Source organism: Pteropus vampyrus, unplaced genomic scaffold, assembly GCF_000151845.1.
Source record: "Pteropus vampyrus isolate Shadow unplaced genomic scaffold, Pvam_2.0 Scaffold18, whole genome shotgun sequence".
In the NCBI taxonomy this organism is placed as follows: Eukaryota; Metazoa; Chordata; class Mammalia; order Chiroptera; family Pteropodidae; genus Pteropus; species Pteropus vampyrus.
Window position 1 is genome coordinate 827,002 of NW_011888799.1, and position 19,531 is coordinate 846,532.

General features: G+C 42.8%; 2 long non-coding RNA genes and 1 pseudogene across 2 annotated transcripts in view; 2 read left to right on the forward strand and 1 right to left on the reverse strand.

Annotated features, from left to right (window-relative positions):
• The window catches only part of LOC111736142, a 30,219-nt gene extending 18,619 nt beyond the window's left edge, over positions 1-11,600 (reverse strand). The window contains exon 1 of the long non-coding RNA XR_002779088.1: positions 11,432-11,600. This is a non-coding gene — a long non-coding RNA (uncharacterized LOC111736142). The remainder of the gene's footprint in view (positions 1-11,431) is intronic.
• On the forward strand, positions 8,724-8,842 carry LOC111736192 (annotated as a pseudogene).
• Positions 11,601-11,889: 289 nt separating the features above from the next.
• Positions 11,890-14,233, forward strand: LOC111736141. The gene is made up of 2 exons (XR_002779087.1): positions 11,890-12,024; positions 13,384-14,233. It is a non-coding gene; the product is annotated as an uncharacterized LOC111736141 (long non-coding RNA).
• Positions 14,234-19,531: the final 5,298 nt, after the last annotated feature.

Here is a 19,531-nt window from a genome sequence, read left to right on the forward strand (position 1 = left end):
TCCCTTAAAAGGAGGGTCAAAGGCAAGGAAGATATGGTGTTACAAAGGCTCAAGTTGACAGTGCCTATCTAAGCACTATCGAGTCACAGAGGAGGGGGTCTTGGCCCACAGGCTTGGAATATTAAGGTCCCATGGGCAAGGCCATCCTCACTGTGGAGATGGTTGTGAGTCTGGCTGTTCAGCCTCACGCCCTTAAACTTTCAAGTCATATGACCATTCCTCACAATAAACCTGTGTTTCCCAAACACCACTCCAGTTACCACTTGGCTTCTGCTTATAGAATATACGTGCCGACCATATTGGCGCAAAGATTCAGGTCCGCCTGCCAGACTTTTTTCTCTTTGTAAACCAAATAACTGGCATTCTTATTTTATACCCTAATCAAACAAAATCAAATGAAGACCTGCTTCTGGACTATGGTGAATTAACCAAGGCGATAATTAGACAGCCCTGTCCTGAGACGGCCCCACCAGCCGAGAGGCCTTTTCCAACTCACCATCCTCCATTTCCACCCCTCCTCTATCTTTGAATTTCTTGCTATGTCACATAATTTGACTCAGTTGTTCCTCTAGCATCACGTTTCTCAATTTTATGCTACCAGTTGGTAAGTTTCCTGAGGGCAGCCAAGGTCTGTAACTGAAAACACACTTGTTGAAAGGATCGATCACCGGCAGCAAACTTAAACCCAGAAAGGAAAGGAAGTGCCTGCAATGAAAAACCACGATCTCTCGTCTTGGAATATTTCACTGACGTTTTGATACCAAAAAAAAAAAAAAAAACAAGAAGCAAATTGTATGTGGGCCAATAAGGAAATGGTGAAGTGAATTATAGTATATGTATATATATATACGTGTGTATACTTATACATATATGTATGTGTGTGTATACAGATATATACACTCAACACAAGGCTATGCAGCTACAGCCTATGTAGATTATGTGTAGTAATCTGAAAAATACTAATAATATATATTCTGTGACAGTTGGAGGAAACAGATGGCACAGTCAAAATTGGGAAATTTGAAGAGAGTTTAATAAAGGGGTTATTTACAAAGGTGTGGGCAGCGGGGTCTCAGGGGTGTTGTTTCCACTTCCAGGCTAGACCCAAAGGGGTAGGTGGGGCCCTACGGGGACAGGGAGAGAGAACTGTGCAGAGAGGAGCGAGCCCCAGACAGGAGCTGTGGCCTTTGATGGAGGAACTCAGCTAGTCTTCGGTGGTCTGAAGGGAGGCGGGGAGGAAGGAATAGCCCTCAAACCCAACCAGAAGCCAAGGAGGGCAAAGGAACACAAGGCAACCGCCTGGAGCACAAAGCAGGTGCAGGCAGTTGGTGAGAAAATCTGCAGGGGCAAATGGAAGCTAGCCAGCACCAGGAATTTACTGGGGAGAAAAAACTGGGATGCAAAATCGTAGGTGTACTACAGAGATATTAAAATATATACACACACACACATTTTTAAAGAAGATTCATGGGAAATCCACATAAAAGGCAATTATTATTGTATGAAAGTGTTGGGGAGTGGGTCGGGGATTTTGGTGAGATGCAGATTTTTTGGCTTTCAATGATTGATAATGTGGCTATGTTGCTTTTCTAATAAAACACAATCGATGAAGCAAGCTGAGGAAAAGTATACGGGGAAGGAGGTGGAGCAGCATAAGGCTACCTTCCCCTTACCCCAAGGCAGCCCCTTGAGGTGACTTCTGGTATCCTTCCAATCACTTCATTGTACAAAAGGGAGAAATGACTTGTTCAAAGTCACAAAGCAGGTTAGTGGCAAGCTGGGAGGAAATCTGGATCCCCTCCCCCACTCCACAAACATAAACAGGTTTCCAAACTGCCCTTAACTCTCCATTCATCTCCATACCACCCCTGCCTCCCTTTTCCCCCTCCACTCACTCCTTTCCCTTTTTCTCTTCTGCTGCAAATACTAGAGCTACCCGGATCTGAAGCCTCTAAACAGCCTCACACCCTAATCTCACTGTCTGAATGATAAATCCTGCAGGACAGCTCATTCCATTCAAGCCCTTCACACTGTCCCTTTGAGTAGCTGGGTGGTCTCTTCCGCAGAAGCAGGGGCTGCTTGCCCTTCCTTCCACTTAGCATTCCCCCAGGAGTCGGGGACTTCCCGGGAGCCAGCCATTCGCCTTCCAAACAATATCCAGATACGACACGGCCCTTCAAACCCCCTTTCAGGGCCAGACCATAAAATAAAGCCGTGTGGGCCTCGCACCCCTGGACAGAATCTTTTGTCTGCATTGGAAACAGCCTGAAAAGATGAAAGGACCTTCCACTCTGACCTCTTCACCTCTCGTTATCTTGCGCCCACTCCCCTTAGCCTCTCTGAGGCAGACAGTGGCATTTTCCCATGATCGCTGGGTTAACAATGTCTTAACAGCTAGTGGAGAAAGGAATGTGAGGAATGTACCTGCCTACGGGGCGATTATTTTCATCAAGGACAGGCTGAAATGGATAATGAGGTCAAAAACAAACGCCATCTCTTTCTCAAAGGACTCTAAAGAGAGGCTATTAGATATAGTTCATTAGTTGGGGGAGGAAAGGCGGCGGTTAGAGAGCTACTTTTTAGACTCTAGCTTGAAGAGAGTTGGAGGCATTGGGCCAAGTTTAGCTTTTTCTCCAAGTCAGTAGGGGGCTAAGTTTAGACTCAGATACAAGCTTGTATATATCTGAGTTTCATTCAGGTACAGGCAACAAGTGACATCCTGGACTCGAAGAAAATATTTGCAAGAGAACATGTTATAACATACAAGTGGGGTCCACAGTAAAAAACCTAATATCCAAAAATCAAATTTAGTAAACTGATAAACCAGAGTTTAGATGTAAAAATGTCATGTGTTAGTGTCTTTATAAAAATGTCCCCTTTTTGTTATCCACACCCATCACCCCCCCCCCACAATTTTATCATAACTTGCAAACTGGAAACTCTGCTTCTAAACCCTTTCCCTTCCAATTCCCCCTGCACCCAACACAGGTTCATCTTCTTAAACTGAATGCACCTGTGCCCTATTCAAAAACCCTCACTGCTCACCAGAGAAAGGTGAAAAGGTACACGCTAGCATCGTGCCTGGGCAGAGTAAACACTCCTTTCCCTTCCCTTTTTCTTTATATCACCATAAAATTAAGTCCAAACTCTCTAAATGGCATTTGAAGCTCTCCAAAATCTGAACCTAATTAACTTTCATTCTGTAACATCCCCCATTGCACACCCCACACACATATATTTAAAAGACCGCTTTCCAATAATAACCCCAACTTGGCTACCATGGTCTCAAGGCAAATAAATGCCTTTGGCAGTAGCAGTGGCACTATAAACTCTTCTGAGTATGTTTCTGTTCTTCTTTGGGTTTAATTTTCTCATGGAAAAAAAAACAAAACTGAACTTCAGGCTCATTTCACTTTATGCAGAATCACTTGTTGGAACACTATGGGAGACAGAGAAGGCCAAAACCAAATGGCTGACATCCCAGAGTTCTCCAATGGACAGGAGGGGACCTGGATGTGCACACACAAACATACACATGAGAAAAAGCACACCCTTCCAAAAGAAAAAGTCCATAAAGGCGGGGAAAAGACAAACTGGGAACATAAAATGCAGGGATTAAGAGCGTAGGCGCTACCTAACCTGGACTAGTATCTTAGCTTCTCTCTAAGCCTCAGTTTCTTTGCCTATAAAATAGTGTTAATAATACGTACATCTTCAGATTATTGTATTAAAAAAAGGAGATGTGAGCAAAGCACTTAGCAGACTGGCTGGCACTATTACTTTCTATAAATATTAGCTTTGATAACAATGGCGATGGTGACTGATATCTGCAAAAGTTGTTCTTTGCATAAAAAGACAAGCCAGCTCTCTGTGGAACATGCTAGACTCCAAGTTTCTTGATCAGGCTGTGCTCACTCAGGACTTTGTACCTGTGCTCCAGCACCTCTCTGGGTTTAAAATGGGCTCCCCTCTCCTCCTATCTCAAGATTCCGCTCAAAAGACACTTTCCCAGTAAGGCCTCCCCCAACCAGCCCTCGCCCCCAGTCCAGTAAAACTAATTCCTCATTCCATTGAGGACCCACAGCTCTAGGACAGCATTTCTCATATTATATAATAGTGGCTTGCTTATACGTTGGCCTCCGGAGTTAGAATATTAACTTCTTGAGTATTTGTTTTGGAATTCCCAGCATCCAACACAGTCTCAGATCTAACGCACCCATATGGGTGCTCAGTAAGTGTTTGTGCAAGAAATGAACAAAGAATGAACAAAGGAGTGGCTGGTCTCTGGGGGTACCTGCATGGCTTCACACCAAATCCCATCCTCAGACCCTTGCTCACACTTGTTTGAGAAGAATCGCCACTCTCAGTGGATCCCTGGAATCTAACAGGGTATTATTGCATTTTCAGCTGCTGCCTCCACCCTACGTTGTGTGACCTGCTGACCAGCTGGAGATGCCACAAGGAGCATGACTCAGGGTGACCAAAAGGACAGTTTAGTACCAGAGTTAAAGAATTCAGTTATAGGATAGTGACCAAACTGCTAGAAATGTCTGCAAATTGATCTGTGTAACTTAGTTTATTAATAATAACAACTTGGTGGGTTTACATTCTCTTTAGCCCCTAAGAAGTTCAGAGGAACAAAATGATAACTGATTACTTTGAATTTTTGTCTAGTAGTCATGAAAGATACAAATGATTCTGGTTCTTCTCCCCTACACTGAGCCCCAGTATCAAGTGTTCGTTGTGAGAGAAGGGGTCAAAGTCTGTGGTCTTGGAAAAGGACAAAGATATTGGGTCCTCACAGGAATAAAGCCAATGACCTCAGTCTCATCAGCACCTGTGACATTCAAGTAAACTAATGGGCCACAGCCAGAACTTCGGCACTGCCAGAGAGGTCAAGCAGGAGGTAATGCGAGAGAGAAATGAAGCCTGGTCTCCGGTCAGATTGGAGTCACTTTAGAGATTCACCATTGATTAGCAATGGAATATACAAGTATGTAAATCTCTGAGCCTTGGTGTCTTCATCTACATTATGGGGATAATTTATGTCAGAGGATGGAAGTAGGGGGATTAAATGTGACAATGTAAAGTATTGTGGACAAAAGTGGGGAAATTGGGGTGGAGGATTCTATGGAAAGTAACCTCACAGGGCGATCCGATTTTAAACTCCTAACAGGGCAGGTCATGGTGGGTAGTCGTGCCCCAGGGCTATAATTTCTTTAGTGAAATGTTCTAAGCCAGCCCTGTCCATTGTTCTTGTGCATCTAGGTTAACACACCTTTGAAATACCAAAAGTAATACTCTTCTTCGAGCGGGGTGTTAACCCTCAAGAGAGCACATAATCTTAACAATCCTGTAATCCAATCCCCTCCTTGTTTTCTCCCACCTCCATGTAATCTTCCTTATGTTCCCTCAATTTCGAATGCATAAAAGATGCTGCAAATCTGTTTTTCTCGGGAGCATTTGAGATCTTGCTCCCCAGTATATATCAGTTTGTCTCAGATAAACGCATATAAAAATTTTCTATAGGTCTGTATATTTCTTACATTGACAATACCTGGTACCTTGCACATAATCAGTGATTCTTCAATAAAAATAGTGGAAAGCTACAGATGTATATAAGCTAGAGAAATAGTGGTCCAGTAAATAAGCAGAAATTAGAGAACTTGTATGTCCATGGGTTGGAAGGAAGAGAACAGGGGAGGATGGCTGCTCTGAGTGTTGGTCTCCAAAAGCAAGGGCACAGGGAGGGACTGAAGCGAAGGGGTGGATATTGAAGGTGATGAAGTCATCTATCCCAAAGTCCTGGAGTTATGCATTCACCTAACAGCCCCCACCTTTGTAGCCATGTATCCTGCCTTGTTTAGGGCCCTGCTCCACTAGACCCACTAGGATCCCCCAGGGAGCCTAAGGGAGTCGCTCGGTTATGATTTTACATTTTAAGATCTGGAGGGAAGTCTTGGATATCATTAAATCCCACTGTGTCATTCTATCAGTAAAGGAATAGAGACCCAGAGAGAAACGTGCCCAAAGTCATCATTCTCATCCTATCTCTGCCACTGATGTGCTGTGAGGCCTTGGGCAGGCAAGTCGCTTCTCTCTATACCTAGTTTCCTCCTCTGTAAAATGAGGGGCTTACAGTATTTAGAGATCTAAGTTCCCTTCAAGTCTGACCTTTGCCATATTAAAATGATAGTTCCTTCTACCATTCTCAGATTTAGACATCAGATTCCTCACCCTGCCCTATCCCCACACACACTGGTCTCACACACGAAAACAACTTTGGGGTAACCTTTGAGCTCACTTAATTTTAAGCGAGTACGAGTCTTCACCGGGGCAAGGACAAGAAGAGAGAGGTTATGCAAAACTGCCAGAGGAGGCCGTGGCTCCTGGGCGCCTGCCTGGTGTGCCCAGTCCTTGGGATCCCGTCACTGCAGGGCTCCTAAGAGCTGGCAGCACTGCGGGGATAAATAAGGCCAGTGATCGCACCTTACATGGCCATCCCTGAGGCCGCCCGGAATCCCTGGGATTACACAGACTTCTGGAGGACTTGGAGCAAGTGCATATCACCTGCTGCGGCCACAAGTGTGCCTGGGCTTCTGTAGCCTCGTCTTGTGACTGAAGAATTTTTAAATGGAAGCTCTGAACTCACAAAGAAGAAAATGTCTCCCTGATGTCACACAGTTGCTGCCAATTCATCAGCTCAAGCTAAAGGTCAGAGAGGGGGAAGCCACTGCTGCAGGGTCCTGCGGCTGCTCCCTCAGCTGGGGCTTCCCTTCCAGCAGGCTTCGTGCCAGCCCCCCGGGCCAGCCCTGGAAGCCAAGCCGAGAGCTGTTTGCATTTCCAGGGCACGCACAGAGGCAGTCCCAACACCACTTAGCTGCTTCTGCCCTTCCCTTTGCACATTAACCGACTCATCCTCCCAGCCTTCTCCTGCTACCGCTGTCTTCCGTAGACAGTGAGGGCATACACTGAATCCTTGATATAATGCTGTCTTAAGGGTCCTTCCCTGGGATCTCTTCAGGGATAAAAACAAACTGCATAGAGTTTCTTTTGGTATTTTAATAACTAAATGCAGCCAGCTGTCAGAGAGCAAAGACTAGCAGTCTCACTGCCTAAGGTGACAGCTTACTTCCACTGCTTTCTAGTAGTGTCTGATATTTGGACATTATTTAACCTCTCTGAGACTGCTTCCTGGCCTGGAAGGTGAGGATAAGAATACTTACTTCGTGATGTTTTCCTGAGGACTCAATGTGAAGCCCTGGTACAGAGCCGGGCGTGTTCTAAGTGCTCAATGCCTGTCAACTCGGAACCAACACAGCGATAACTGCACAAGTTACTTAACCCCTGAGTCTTAATTTCTTCATCTGTCCAATGGTGATAGGCATATGTAACTGACAGGGTCATCAGGAGGAAGGATTCAGTGAAAATGAATGTAAATCAGTTAACACAGCACCTAGCCCTGGAAAAATAAATGGTGGCTGCTGGGACGATCATCTCCATCAATCAAACTGTGATCTGGAGGGAAGCCTGATGCTTTCATTATAAAACACCTCAAAGTCTGACAGAGCCCTTGGCCCCCTTCAACTCATAATCCAGAGTTAAAAATGAGACACAAAAAATATGTCTCTGGTCAAAAATGAACACACACAAATTTTTTTAAAAATTAGTTTCATAGAGTTTTTTCCTTTATAGGGGACCGTTTCCAATTCTGGCCTATGTTTCCAGGGAGAAGAGAGCAATAAAAGAAAAAGTTACATGAGTAAGAGAGAAAGGATTAACTGCTGTGATCGTAAGGAGACAGTAGATGGAAAATGAAGTGACGTCAAAGAGGAGGAGGAGGCTGAAATAGCTATGTAATGAGAGAGCAGTGGATGTCTCTAGAATTGGAAAGAACCACAGATCAGTTCTCTACTTCAGATGTAAAGAAATGGCAACAGCCACCGCCTGGTCAGAGCTGCTCACTTGCCCACCCTGTGCTGCCTGTGTGTCTACCTCTTTGAGACCCTCAGTGCCCCCCAAAACACAGACTCCTTCAGTCAGTGATTGACTGAAGGCCACCCCTCACATCCGGTCTGCTATCAGCCCTGCCTCTCCTTCCTCCCTGGTACCGCCCATCCATCACTTCTGGAACAGGAAAGTTCTAGATGATAAGGATAAAGCTCTGATAAGGATAAAAGTGAGGCTTTTCTTTTGGGCTCCTCTCATTCCCTCCTCGCACTCCATGCTCACCCAAACAGGTGAGTCATAGTAGGAAACACCCTCATTCCTTGGGTTTACCTCTCCTCAGCCTCGCCTCACCAGTCTTCCCTCTTTCCCTTATGACAAAGGTATACAAGGATAGTGGTTTTATCTTTTCAGGAGCATTAATATTTAAATGACAAGATCTAGAGATTTGACATAGAGATGTCATATTCTTGAGCCTATACCTAATTGCCAGGCACTACACTAGGCCGTCCACTTTCTCCTGTGGGCTAACACAGATGCTTCCAGTAGGAAATCTTATATGATCACAGTGCCTGACTCTGCACACCCTCTTGCCCTTCAAATCCAGGCAACAACCAAGTGTTGCGAGATTTTTCTTCTGTCTCCCATACAAGCTTCTTTATTCCTGTTTCCACGGGCATCTCATCTCTGCCCTTCCTTGTCTGTACCTTATTCACAAAGCCTTACCTTCCTCTAACCTATCCTGCACAACCGTCTCATCTTAAAAGCCCCCTTCGGTTTATAGCCATGCCACTCTGAGCGTGCTCGATCCCGTCTGATCTCGGAAGCTAAGCAGGGTCGGGCCCGGTTAGTACTTGGATGGGAGACCATCTAGGAATACCAGGTGCTGTAGGTGTTAAAAAAAAAAAAAAATTAAAAGCCCCCTTCATCACATTATTCCTCCCACTCAGCTCCAAAACCTTCAATGGTTTCCCTCTCATATTTCATTCAAGGTCTGCCATAGCTCTGCCCTAACTCTCCAGAGTAGATTATATTCATAGAGCCTGCTTTACCCATGAAAGGGATTTCAAGGAGGGAAGGAGGAGGGGGGTCCCAGGGTACCAATCTGACCAGAGGGCTGTGTACACAGAAGGCCCTGGTGCGATGTGTCTGGGGCGAAAATCTGAATCATAGTCAATGAGGGCAGCCAAATTCCTATCTGGGAAATCAGGGCAGTCTGAAGGGTGAGGCCAAGCTGTAAACAGAATGAGTAATGAGGTCAGAAGCTGGTGGGGACCAGAATCATGTCTAGATACAGTTCAAGGAAACGGAAATGGTACAGGACTGAGGTTGTGAATCGAATTATAAGAAGATATTGGAGACCTGCTATGCTGCTCTACATGGGGATTGGAACGGAAGGAGCAGCCTGGGAAACTTCCCTCTCCTCTGGCTTTGCTCTTTGGTGTGTCGTATCAGTGTAATGCTCTGTCTTCCTTGCTGCCCACGGTTTCACACCTTTCACATGGCCCCAGCACTGCTGAGTGACTGGTCCATGTTTACAAGGTGGTAGATGTAAAAACATCTCTCACCTAATAGAGGACACACTAGGGAGGCAAGCTAAAATCCTGTTCGTAGGTTGGCAAATTACTTCACAGCTCCATGTCTCAGATTCCTCATCTGTAAGGTGAGGATAATAATTACATTATTTCATAATAGTGTTATGTAATAATAACACTACTATGAGGGTTAGCCAAGCAAATATTTGTAAAATGCTTAGAACAGTGCTTGGCACATAGTAAATGCTATATAAATGTTAGTTAAATAAAAATAAGGAGCCCAGCTGGTGTATAGGGCCAGCACTCAAAGTCAGTTCTAATTTTAACATTTGAATCCTTAGATCCTCCACCACTAAGGTCAACAGCAGGTTATGACGAACTAAGCTGACTATAGGACTTTCAAAAATTAATTTTTATTTCAACTAAGAATAGAAAAACATGCTGTTGGCTTATTTTACTTGGGCACACAGGAAATATCACTTGAGTTGTTATCCTTACCTACTCTTAGGAAACCAGTAAGAAATCCAGAAGGATCAGTTCAAATATTAGTACCTCTCCCAAATTTATTAGACCTTGCAAAAAAAAAAATCACACTTAGAAAATGACTGTGGGTGTCAAGGACAAACAGCATGGTTTAGGGAAGCTCAGTTGCGTCTGGCAAGGTTCAAGGCTACATGCAGCTTTCATTGGAAAGGTAGCCCAGAGCAGGTAATACAAAGAGGAGGAAATATTATAGTATTTCTTTTTTGCAAACTGTTGGGGGTAAGGTATTTGTAAAGGAGAGAAAGGAGAGGGAGAATGTGAGTGTATGGTTTGTAAAATGATAAAAAAGAGACGCGGCATATGATAGCTCAGTAGTAATTCAAAGAAGATAGTGCAGAAGTCTGTGTGCTCTGGCAATCTATCAACCAGAAACCTTTATTAACTGAACCTCTCACGCAACTACAGTGTGGCACTAATAGATGTTTGAAAATGATGACCCTCATAGACTACGAAATCCTAAAGAGCTTTCTGAAACAGGAGAAAAAAGATTAAAGGAAGCTTGGTATGGTTCGTGACAAGTGTATTTTATTGTATTCTAATTTTTCAAAAACAAGCAATATTTTTGTCATCTGTAGTATGCGGTGATTTATATGCCATCTAATAACTTTCTACTTGTCATAACATTAGAACAATACATTGCCTGATTATGGTTGGTATCAGAGTTTAATAAATACCACTGTTCTCTAAATATGCTTTTCTATCCCTTATCTTTTAAGTTTGGCTCTGAGAGAACAAAATTTTTTTTTCCTGTCCAGATTTGACCTGTTGGTCTTCCACTATTTTTATTCTTCCCTTAAAAAAAGAGGTGTCCCCTGGCCTTAGAAATCACTTAACCCTGCCTCACACAAGTTTCACACTTCTGTTTCACACTCAAGGTGGAGGTTCTGAGGGGAGTGTTCTCTTTCTCATAACAGACAACAAGGAAAGACACTTGCTTAAGTAGACTTAGAAATAAACGCATCTCTTGGGGGAAAGGTCCTTAGAGAGTAGGGACAGCAGCAATTGTGCCCTGTTGAACACGTGGCTTAACCAGAACATAAACAGAGCCTGCCAGGACCGCCCAGGGGACACCCGAGACACAAAGCAGAATTCGGATAGTGTCTGCAAGGTCTCCAATCCCTCATCCACACAAGAGGGTCTCCCGCCTTTTCTAATTACCTTCCCGGATTCCTTTCCCTTTCTTCTCAGCCCGCAATTCAGGGCTCTGCATACCACAGGGGTCAGACACAAATAAAATCCATACATGGACTCCATTCTCGGGTCACAGAATTTGGTTAACAACTCAGACTGAAGATGGCCCCACTCCCCTCTCCCTTCCCCACCATGAAATCTCTGCTTGTAAACACCAGTCACTTAGTAACACCCTCCAACAGTCGCCTTTGGGCTATTATTCATCTCCCACTAACCTTAAACCAACTTTATCTTCACAGGCTTCCCCCCACAGGAGAGAGAGGAAATTCCACAGCTCTGACGTGATGTGAAACGTGATCAGCCTGCCACAGCACTCTTTCTTTCTCATTCTCCTCAGCCAGTTCCCAAACTAGGTTTCCCTGGCCGCTCTCGGAGAGGCCTTCACCCGTCCCCCTCTCCATCCCTCCCCCTTCATTCCCTCTCCATTTTATACACTGTAACCCGATAGGCTGGAAATGCAGCTTCTTTCATCTTCCATTTCCCACATCCTGAAAAATCTGAAGAGAAGGAGCCCACCCAGATAAAGGAATTCCAAGTATGTGCATCCCCCTCCCCCTTTAACTCCATTCACAAAGCAGATTACTAATGGCCAGAGGCTGCAGGGCCCCCCTCTGCCAAAAGAGTTTACTCATTCCGAGTCCTTGCTCCTCATCGGCACAAAAGCCTAAGTCCACATGCCTAGAACCAAAAATTAACTTTTCCCTGGACTCTGATCCTGAGCCATGCTTTCAAACTTCACCCTGATTGGGACTGGAACATCTAGGAGATTCTGTCTACCATTCGTCTGTGCCCTCTTTAGCATTTCTAGGTAAGAGGGCTCAGGGAAAATGTGTTGTTGGATCAGAGAGAAAAGATATAAATGTAACATGTGATGTTTCAAAGAGACCCGCTCATGTCTTTGGGAAAGATCATAGGCCGTTCTAATCCAGAGACATTTCTCTCCATCAGAAATTGTTTCGAGGCCAGAGAAAAAGATGCTTATTTGAGGGTACAGGCAGACAATGGGGGTATATTTGTGTGTCTGTGTGTCTGTGAAGGGAGTGTTTTGGTACATTCTTAAAATAAATTTCTTGAGTCAAAATATCCTATTATAATTCTTTACTACCTGGAAATTAATGATCACAAAACATGCAGTTCTTTAATCACCCTGTTCTGAGTTCTGTCACTGACAGGGAAACCAGGGACAAGGACAGTTTCTCTGACCCCAACCTCAAAGATTAGGGTACCCCTAAGCATTCCCTTTCATTAAGGATGGTAAACTATCTTATCTGTCCTTCAGGGAAGGTATGAGAGCTGTTTTGAATCTGTACCAGCTCTGGGATAACCAGTTCCCTGAGTTTACTAGTCACTGTGTGAAACAGGATTTCCTGTATAAAGGAGTACTCCTCAGTCCTGACATTAAGGAGTATATTTAGTAGATTATTAATCCATATTGTTTTTGCACCTCAAGACAGTTAGCTAACTTGCTTAATGCACTAGTATTGGACCAAAAATCTACTAAAGTCTGGGCAGATGTTAGTTAGTGCACTGAGTCGTGCATTCAGTAGGTCTAACTATTGCCCAAGAAGTCTTGTGGAATTCCAAGAAGAATTCAAGAAGCCTGACCTGAAAGATGCAGTAATGGTGATAAGAAATAACTGTGGCAAAACAGCCACATGGCAGCTCCTCAGAGCATCTGTATGGTGCTGAGGAGAAATCTGTACTGTAGCTCAGCTTCAAGACTGGCCCACGTTTGCAATCCTTATGTAAGTGCAGCCTGCTCCCAGTACCCAACAGGTGACAGGCTCCTCCATGGGCTCAGCATCCTTAGACAACAGCCCCACAAAGTGTTGTGCTTAATGTCTGCATCTTGGAGCAAGTATTATTCTCTCTGAGCCTCAGTTTCCTTATCTGTAAAATATTAATCGAAGTGTGATCCCCAGACTGGCAGCAAGCCTTCACCGGGGAGCTAGCTAGAAATGCAAAATTTCAGGGCCCGTCCCAACCTACTGTGTTAGAAGAGGATCCCCAGGTAATTCCTGTGCACATTCAAATTTGAGATGCCCTGGCCTGGACTCAGGATCTCTAGTCCTCTTTCCAGTTCTGAAATTGGCCAATCTCATTAAGTGGTTTCCAATGAAATTTTTCCTCTCTGATAAATGGTTTTCTTTCTCTCTTCCGCCTCCAGTCTTGGCACATCCTGTCACCCCTGCCAAGGAACTCGAGTTTCAATAGGCATCAGATTTGCGTGAGGAACTTGTTTAAAATACTGAAACCAATCAAGAAACGCAGAGTGGAGTAGGGCCAGAGAATCTGCATTTTAGCCAGCTTCCTCCCATGGTTCCACAGATCATGGTTCCCAAATTACATTTTCTTTCCTTTAACTTTTTATTATGGAAAATTTCAAATGTATAAAAAATGAAATAGTAATAATGAGCAATTATGTTTCAATACTCAGCTTTAACAATTATCAGCTCAAGGCCAATTTTGTTCCACTTAGATTATATTTTTGAAAAACCTTCACATCTGGACCCTCTCAACCTTCTTGGTTCCCTTCATGTGTTTCTAGTCCATTAAGGCTCAGTTCATTCTCCTCGAGGGCAAGAGTTGTATTCTATGTCTTGGAATCTCGAGTACCAACACTGTGCCTGGCATGTACAGGCACTCAGTAAATGAATACAATAGTACATTTGAAAAGAACTTTAAAGGAAACCAAATTATCATTTACCTGGATGGTTTAGAATAGAGGTAAGTGGGATTATCTGATCACTCGTTTTTTCAGTTCTTTGCCTGTGATTGCTAATTCAGTTAAAGAAATTAAGGCATCAAAATGCATCTCGCCAAGTGAAAGGATTGGGAAAAAGTTTTCAAAAGTCTAATTTACATTCTTTTCCTTCTGGTCTCAACATTTTATAAAAGATTCTGTGTCGGTGGGTGTGTGGTAAGAGAGAAGGTAGGAAAACACCTCTGGGGAATGAGGATATTGTCTCATAGCCTTTGTTTTACTCTTTAACCTAGTAATAAATCTCTTAAAGCTCCTGTGGTATTCAGAATATCCTGTACGCGGCAAAGTCTTCCCACAGTTGTGAAAGGAATTCAAGTTTACTAAGTGGGCAGAGAGCACTGATATCTTAAAGGCGCAGTCCTGCCCTTTTCACCTATTTGCTAATTATAAAAGCGAAATCTGAGAATTTGGATGAGTATGCTAAATAATAGAAGGGAGGATGAGGGAAGGCAGGACCAAACTGAGAAAAGAACTCTGCAGTTCCAAAACTCAGCACAACAATCAAGAGAGAAAGTGGTAATTAGGCCTGATTATCATGCAAGGCAGCCTGGGTGAAATTGGAATGTAGCCGGAGAGACGAAAGGCTAGATGGAGAGTTTGCTGTGCTGGAGACAGGCTTTGATGTCTGCAGGGAAGGTTGTGTTTCATTCAGTCATCCAGCCAACCAAAAAATGTTGCAGGAGCAATATGAAACCTTCTAAAATGCAGCATACGGCAAGCTGAAATAAGAGCAAGTGGCTGGGTCTGAGGTCTCCTCGTGAGTGTGTGTTTGTGTAGTTATACGCTGCTTTTCAGATTTACTGCTCCAGTCTCTTGGATCTGTCAGAAGACAGGAAGAGAGAAAAGGAGCACAGGCTCGACTATTAACTCACCATTCTTGGCTTAGCAGATTCTTATGACAAAGGAGAAAGTACGTAAGCTCAGGGCGGCTTTTTTACCTGCTGTGGGGAGAAAGCAAAGGAAATAGAGGTAAATTACTGTGTGTCCCTGAGAGGCCTGGAACTACGATAACAGAGGCAGATGCAGTCATCTGAGGCTGCCAACCACCTCAGCGTTTATACCAACTGATGTCGGAAGAAGAAAATGAGCCAAGGAAGTAGGTTAATCTCTCAGAGAAACACAAAATAGGTAGCAAGGAGCATTTTTACACCTTTCACTCTTTAATTGCTTCAAACCCAGATCTGTGAAGCGCAAGGAATTCCTTTTGTGTCCTTACCTTACCTCTCTCAACGTCTTAGGGGTATTGCCTGTTCTAATATATTGGTTTTGTTTCCAAGCTAATTGCTCAGTGGGGTGCACTCCCCATACCAATCAACGACTTTCATTTCCATCCAAGGACTTTCAGTACAACTTGGTATCGGGAGACGATCAATTTTTTACTAAATCACTGACAGGAAAGATGTCATCATGTTATTATTTTACTTATTCACCATAGAAAGCATGATGTGCAATCTTGATTTTATGTTAAGAAAGTTCACAAAAATACAAAAACGGGAGACTAAATGAAATTCTTATTTCTTAAGGATTACCAAAATAAAAAACCACTTACCACTTTGCTATACCACCCAGACACATAGTCCCACATTTCTTTTCAAAAGAGATGAAGTAAATTGTTGATCAAATTATGTTGAAGGAAATAAAGGAGCATTTGTTACATATCCAATGCATCACTTCTTGGGTTTATCTCAATCTTTTCCCCTGCATTTGCAATGGACTACCCATAGAATCTGCTATCTTTTTGCAGTGATTTCTTCTGTACCGAAGTTCACCCTTAAGACCTGTATAAAATAATAATAACATGTATTTATCATAAAGTAAAGGGGCCATGGAATAACTACAGATACAAAGCTATTGTATCTATCACTACTGATATTGTTTCTACAGAAACTGTGAGTGAAGAATGATGCTTTGATGTAATAGACTGTTCCTTTTTTTCCCCTCAAACAGTGTCACTTGATTTAGGAGAAACTCTACTTAATCCCTTCTATAAAATTCCCTGAAATTACCCTTGTAGTGTGCAGCATAAATTTAGGATAAATCAATTGTACAAGATTGAAAATACCCTTTCAACTATCTTATTTTGTATAATATTTGAAAATGAATTGCAGACTTTTTACTCAGCATAAAAAAGGGGAGGGAGGAAAAAGAGTCTTAACAGCTGTGTATTTTTTTAAAATAAGAAAATAGCATTCCCCAGAATTTCCAGTAAAACCCATAAGACTTAGGCAGTTCATCCCTAAAGTATGTGTGGGATGCTGGGAGCTCCCTGGCTTTTCCAGGCAATCCTACTGCACTCCCCCCCCCCAAAAAAAAACTCCCCACAAAAAAACAAAAGCAGATGGGCTGCATCTGAACGAATCAAACTCCCCAGGGGCCAGAACTCTCTGCTCTAAATGCTAATAGAGTGAGTAATCAGAAACCTACATTTGGTAAATTATTTATCTTATCTCTGGAACTCAGCAAAGCATCGAAGACAGCAACTTCTGTAGAAAGATGTTGTTGGTCAAGAACCCCAGCTGGAATTTGTACTTTTACTAGAAAAGGGAAAAGTTCACAGACCAATGCGGCTCATGAAGCAATAATTTTTTAAAAATGACTACAGGCAAAGCCAAGGATAACTGACTTCACAGTTCTGTGGAACAGGTCTGGTTCATGTTGTGTCTAATGGGTCTTACGTTCCATCCGTATTAGGATAATGGCAAAGCAAACCAATAGATAATAAGGGTCCCTAAAGAGCTGAGAATAGGTTTCTGCACTCCCCATCTCTACCGTTCCCTTGTAAAGGGCAGGAAGCAGTGGTTCTGAGACTTGAGCTTCCTGCATCAGAATCACCTGGAGGGCTTGTAAAACTCGGATTACTGGGCCTCACCCCCAGAATTTCTGATCGTGTAGGCATGCAGGGGTGAGGCCTGATAATTTGCATCTCTGCATTTCAAACAAGTTCTCAGGTGCTGCTGTTGCTGGTTCAGGGGCCACATTTTGACAACCAATGGCCTGGAGAGTGGGGTCTTTCTACAATTTGGTTTGGTTTCTGTACAATCTGAGCACCCTCCCTCAGGATGAGGTATGGAGATTTGGAGGTTTAAGGGCTATGACTGGGATTTTGACAGTGGAATTAGCCCTAGAAATGAATCTTATCATTTTTGCCAATTTTTACAAAAAAAAATATTAACTTGATAAATCAATCCTATCCATGTTCAACAGTATTCTTATAACACATACACATGCTTTGTATCCCCCATAGTCTTGCTTTTTGAGTTCAATAGAATTAAGCAAATAAAAAAGTAAAGGTTTCATTTCAATAAATATGTTTGTAAGTCACATTCACATTTATGAATACATTGTTGTTGTTTTTTTTGCCTCTACAATTTCATTGGTTCATCCACACTGTGAACTCAATTGATGAATTGAGTTGTGAAATAAGAGGAATCCAAGTGATTCCTTTCCCTTTGCTTCTGTGGAGGCTAAAAAAAAAAAAAACTTCTCTCACCTATTAAGTTCTTCTAGCTGAGCTAATAATCAAATTAACAGGAATGGATTAACAGGAGAAAATCAAATTTTAATATGTGCATACAGGGAATTCACATAAGCATGAAAATCCCAAAGACAGTGAGGCAAAATTGGGTATACATGTCATTTTGGACAAAGAACAGATGTGGAACAGGGTCTTAGATTTTAAATGTGAAAATGGGCTATTTGCAGGTAATCGAGGAAGAACAGAAAACACATAGCAGGTAAATTTTGCTAGGTAACCCTGAAAACCAGGAATGGGAGGGTGATTTAGTCAACAGGCTCCTGCTTAGAGACTTTCTGAAGCAGGTTTTTCCACCTAAATCTTTTAGGTAGGAAAGAGGAAAGGGTCAAAGGTTCTTGCTGAGTCTTTTGTTTCTTAACCAGTTTAAAAATCAATATCCCAAAGACAGCTTTAGGGTGTAAAAACTTTGGTCCCCTTCACTTCTTTCCTTCAAATAACAAATATATTTAGAACACATAGTGTATGTATGGATAACATACAAAAAGTATATAAAGCAGGTTATTGAATCTAAGGGGAGATGAGACCAAATAATATAAACCACACGAGTTAGAGAAATTCCTCAGCAGTGTAGTGGCCAGGGAATGCTTTTACAGAAGGTGGCACTTGAGTTGGGTGTGTTCAAAAATCCTTCCATGGCTTCCTGTCACCCTTCACATAAGAGTCTTACTCCTCAGAATGCACACACAGCTCTTTGTGATCACCTATGGTTTACCTGTTCAATTGGATTTCTCTCCACTCCTTTTTCACCCTGGGGCCGTACTCAGCAACAAGGTAAAAGTCTGAGATTGTGGGAATTTCAGATGGAATACAATTGACAATTAATCCTCTACCAAGCACTGGCGCCCTTTCTCAATCTCTTTGGAGGGGTTGTTGGGGGTGGGGAGTGGCAACTGGGAAATGACTACCTCATAATCATTTGAATTTCACTTCAGTGAGCAGTCAGTTGTGTACAAATGAGTTTCTCTGTTATTTGGGTGCTTTTTGTGACAGTACAGATCCAACTGAAAAATAACCGTTTTTCTTTAACGTCACAATAACGTGAGCTTTTTCTCTATTTTATGCTTACAAGATTTTTGGATCCTACTTGTTACCCTAGGATGGGTTTTTCTGTCCATGCAAATTCTTACCTCTGAGTGTTTACACATGTTGTTTCTTCTTGCTTAAATTTGAATTTCCCCATCCTGTCCTTTGGTTGATTCTTCTCTTCCTATTTATGTTTCAAGACCCACATCAGGTGCTACCTCCTCTCCTAGGCCTTCCTTGACCCTGGAAATCAGATTCAGAGGGTGTCATAGCTTCCTTTGCATACTTTGTCCCAACTTTAATCACTGTAGAGTAAGTGTTTAACTATGTGAGAGGTGCTCATTAAATGTTTGTGAAGAAAGGAGCCAAAGTGGAGAGAAAACATATAAGCAGAGAGAGGTGAGAAAATCAAGTTTCACACTGGGGACAGCAAGTTCTCTCCTGCCCTTCCCCTCTCCTCACACTCATAAGGAAAGAAAGACATGCAATGATGAGCAGAAGACCTCAGGATAGTTGGGTCTTAGTTTCCTCATCTGCAAATCTGGGATAATGACAGTACCAGCCTCATAGAGTGGTTGTTGGTGGTGGTGGTGGTGGGAGTGAGTGTTATATAAAGCATTATATATAGTGTTATATTTAGCACTTTTTTTGCATCTAGAAAGGGTTCAAAAAATGTTAGCCATTGTTTGCTATATTAAATTAATCCCATGTTTTTATGGGGTTATCATATAACTTACTAAAATGATGTTTCACAGGTCCCTAAGTAATTGGGATCAAATATATTACCTGAATTTAGACTCAAGATCTCAGAGTCTAAAGGTGACACTTCGGTGCTTTTCTCTTGAACAGCTGAGCTGCACTGAGTGCGATCTCCTGGGACTGAGACTACTGCAAAGATGAGGGGGTGGGGGAATACATTATCTACCTCCATAGCTTCATGGAGAGAAGTAGCTTTGTTTTGAGTTCTCCAGAGGGCACAATTAAGATCAAATG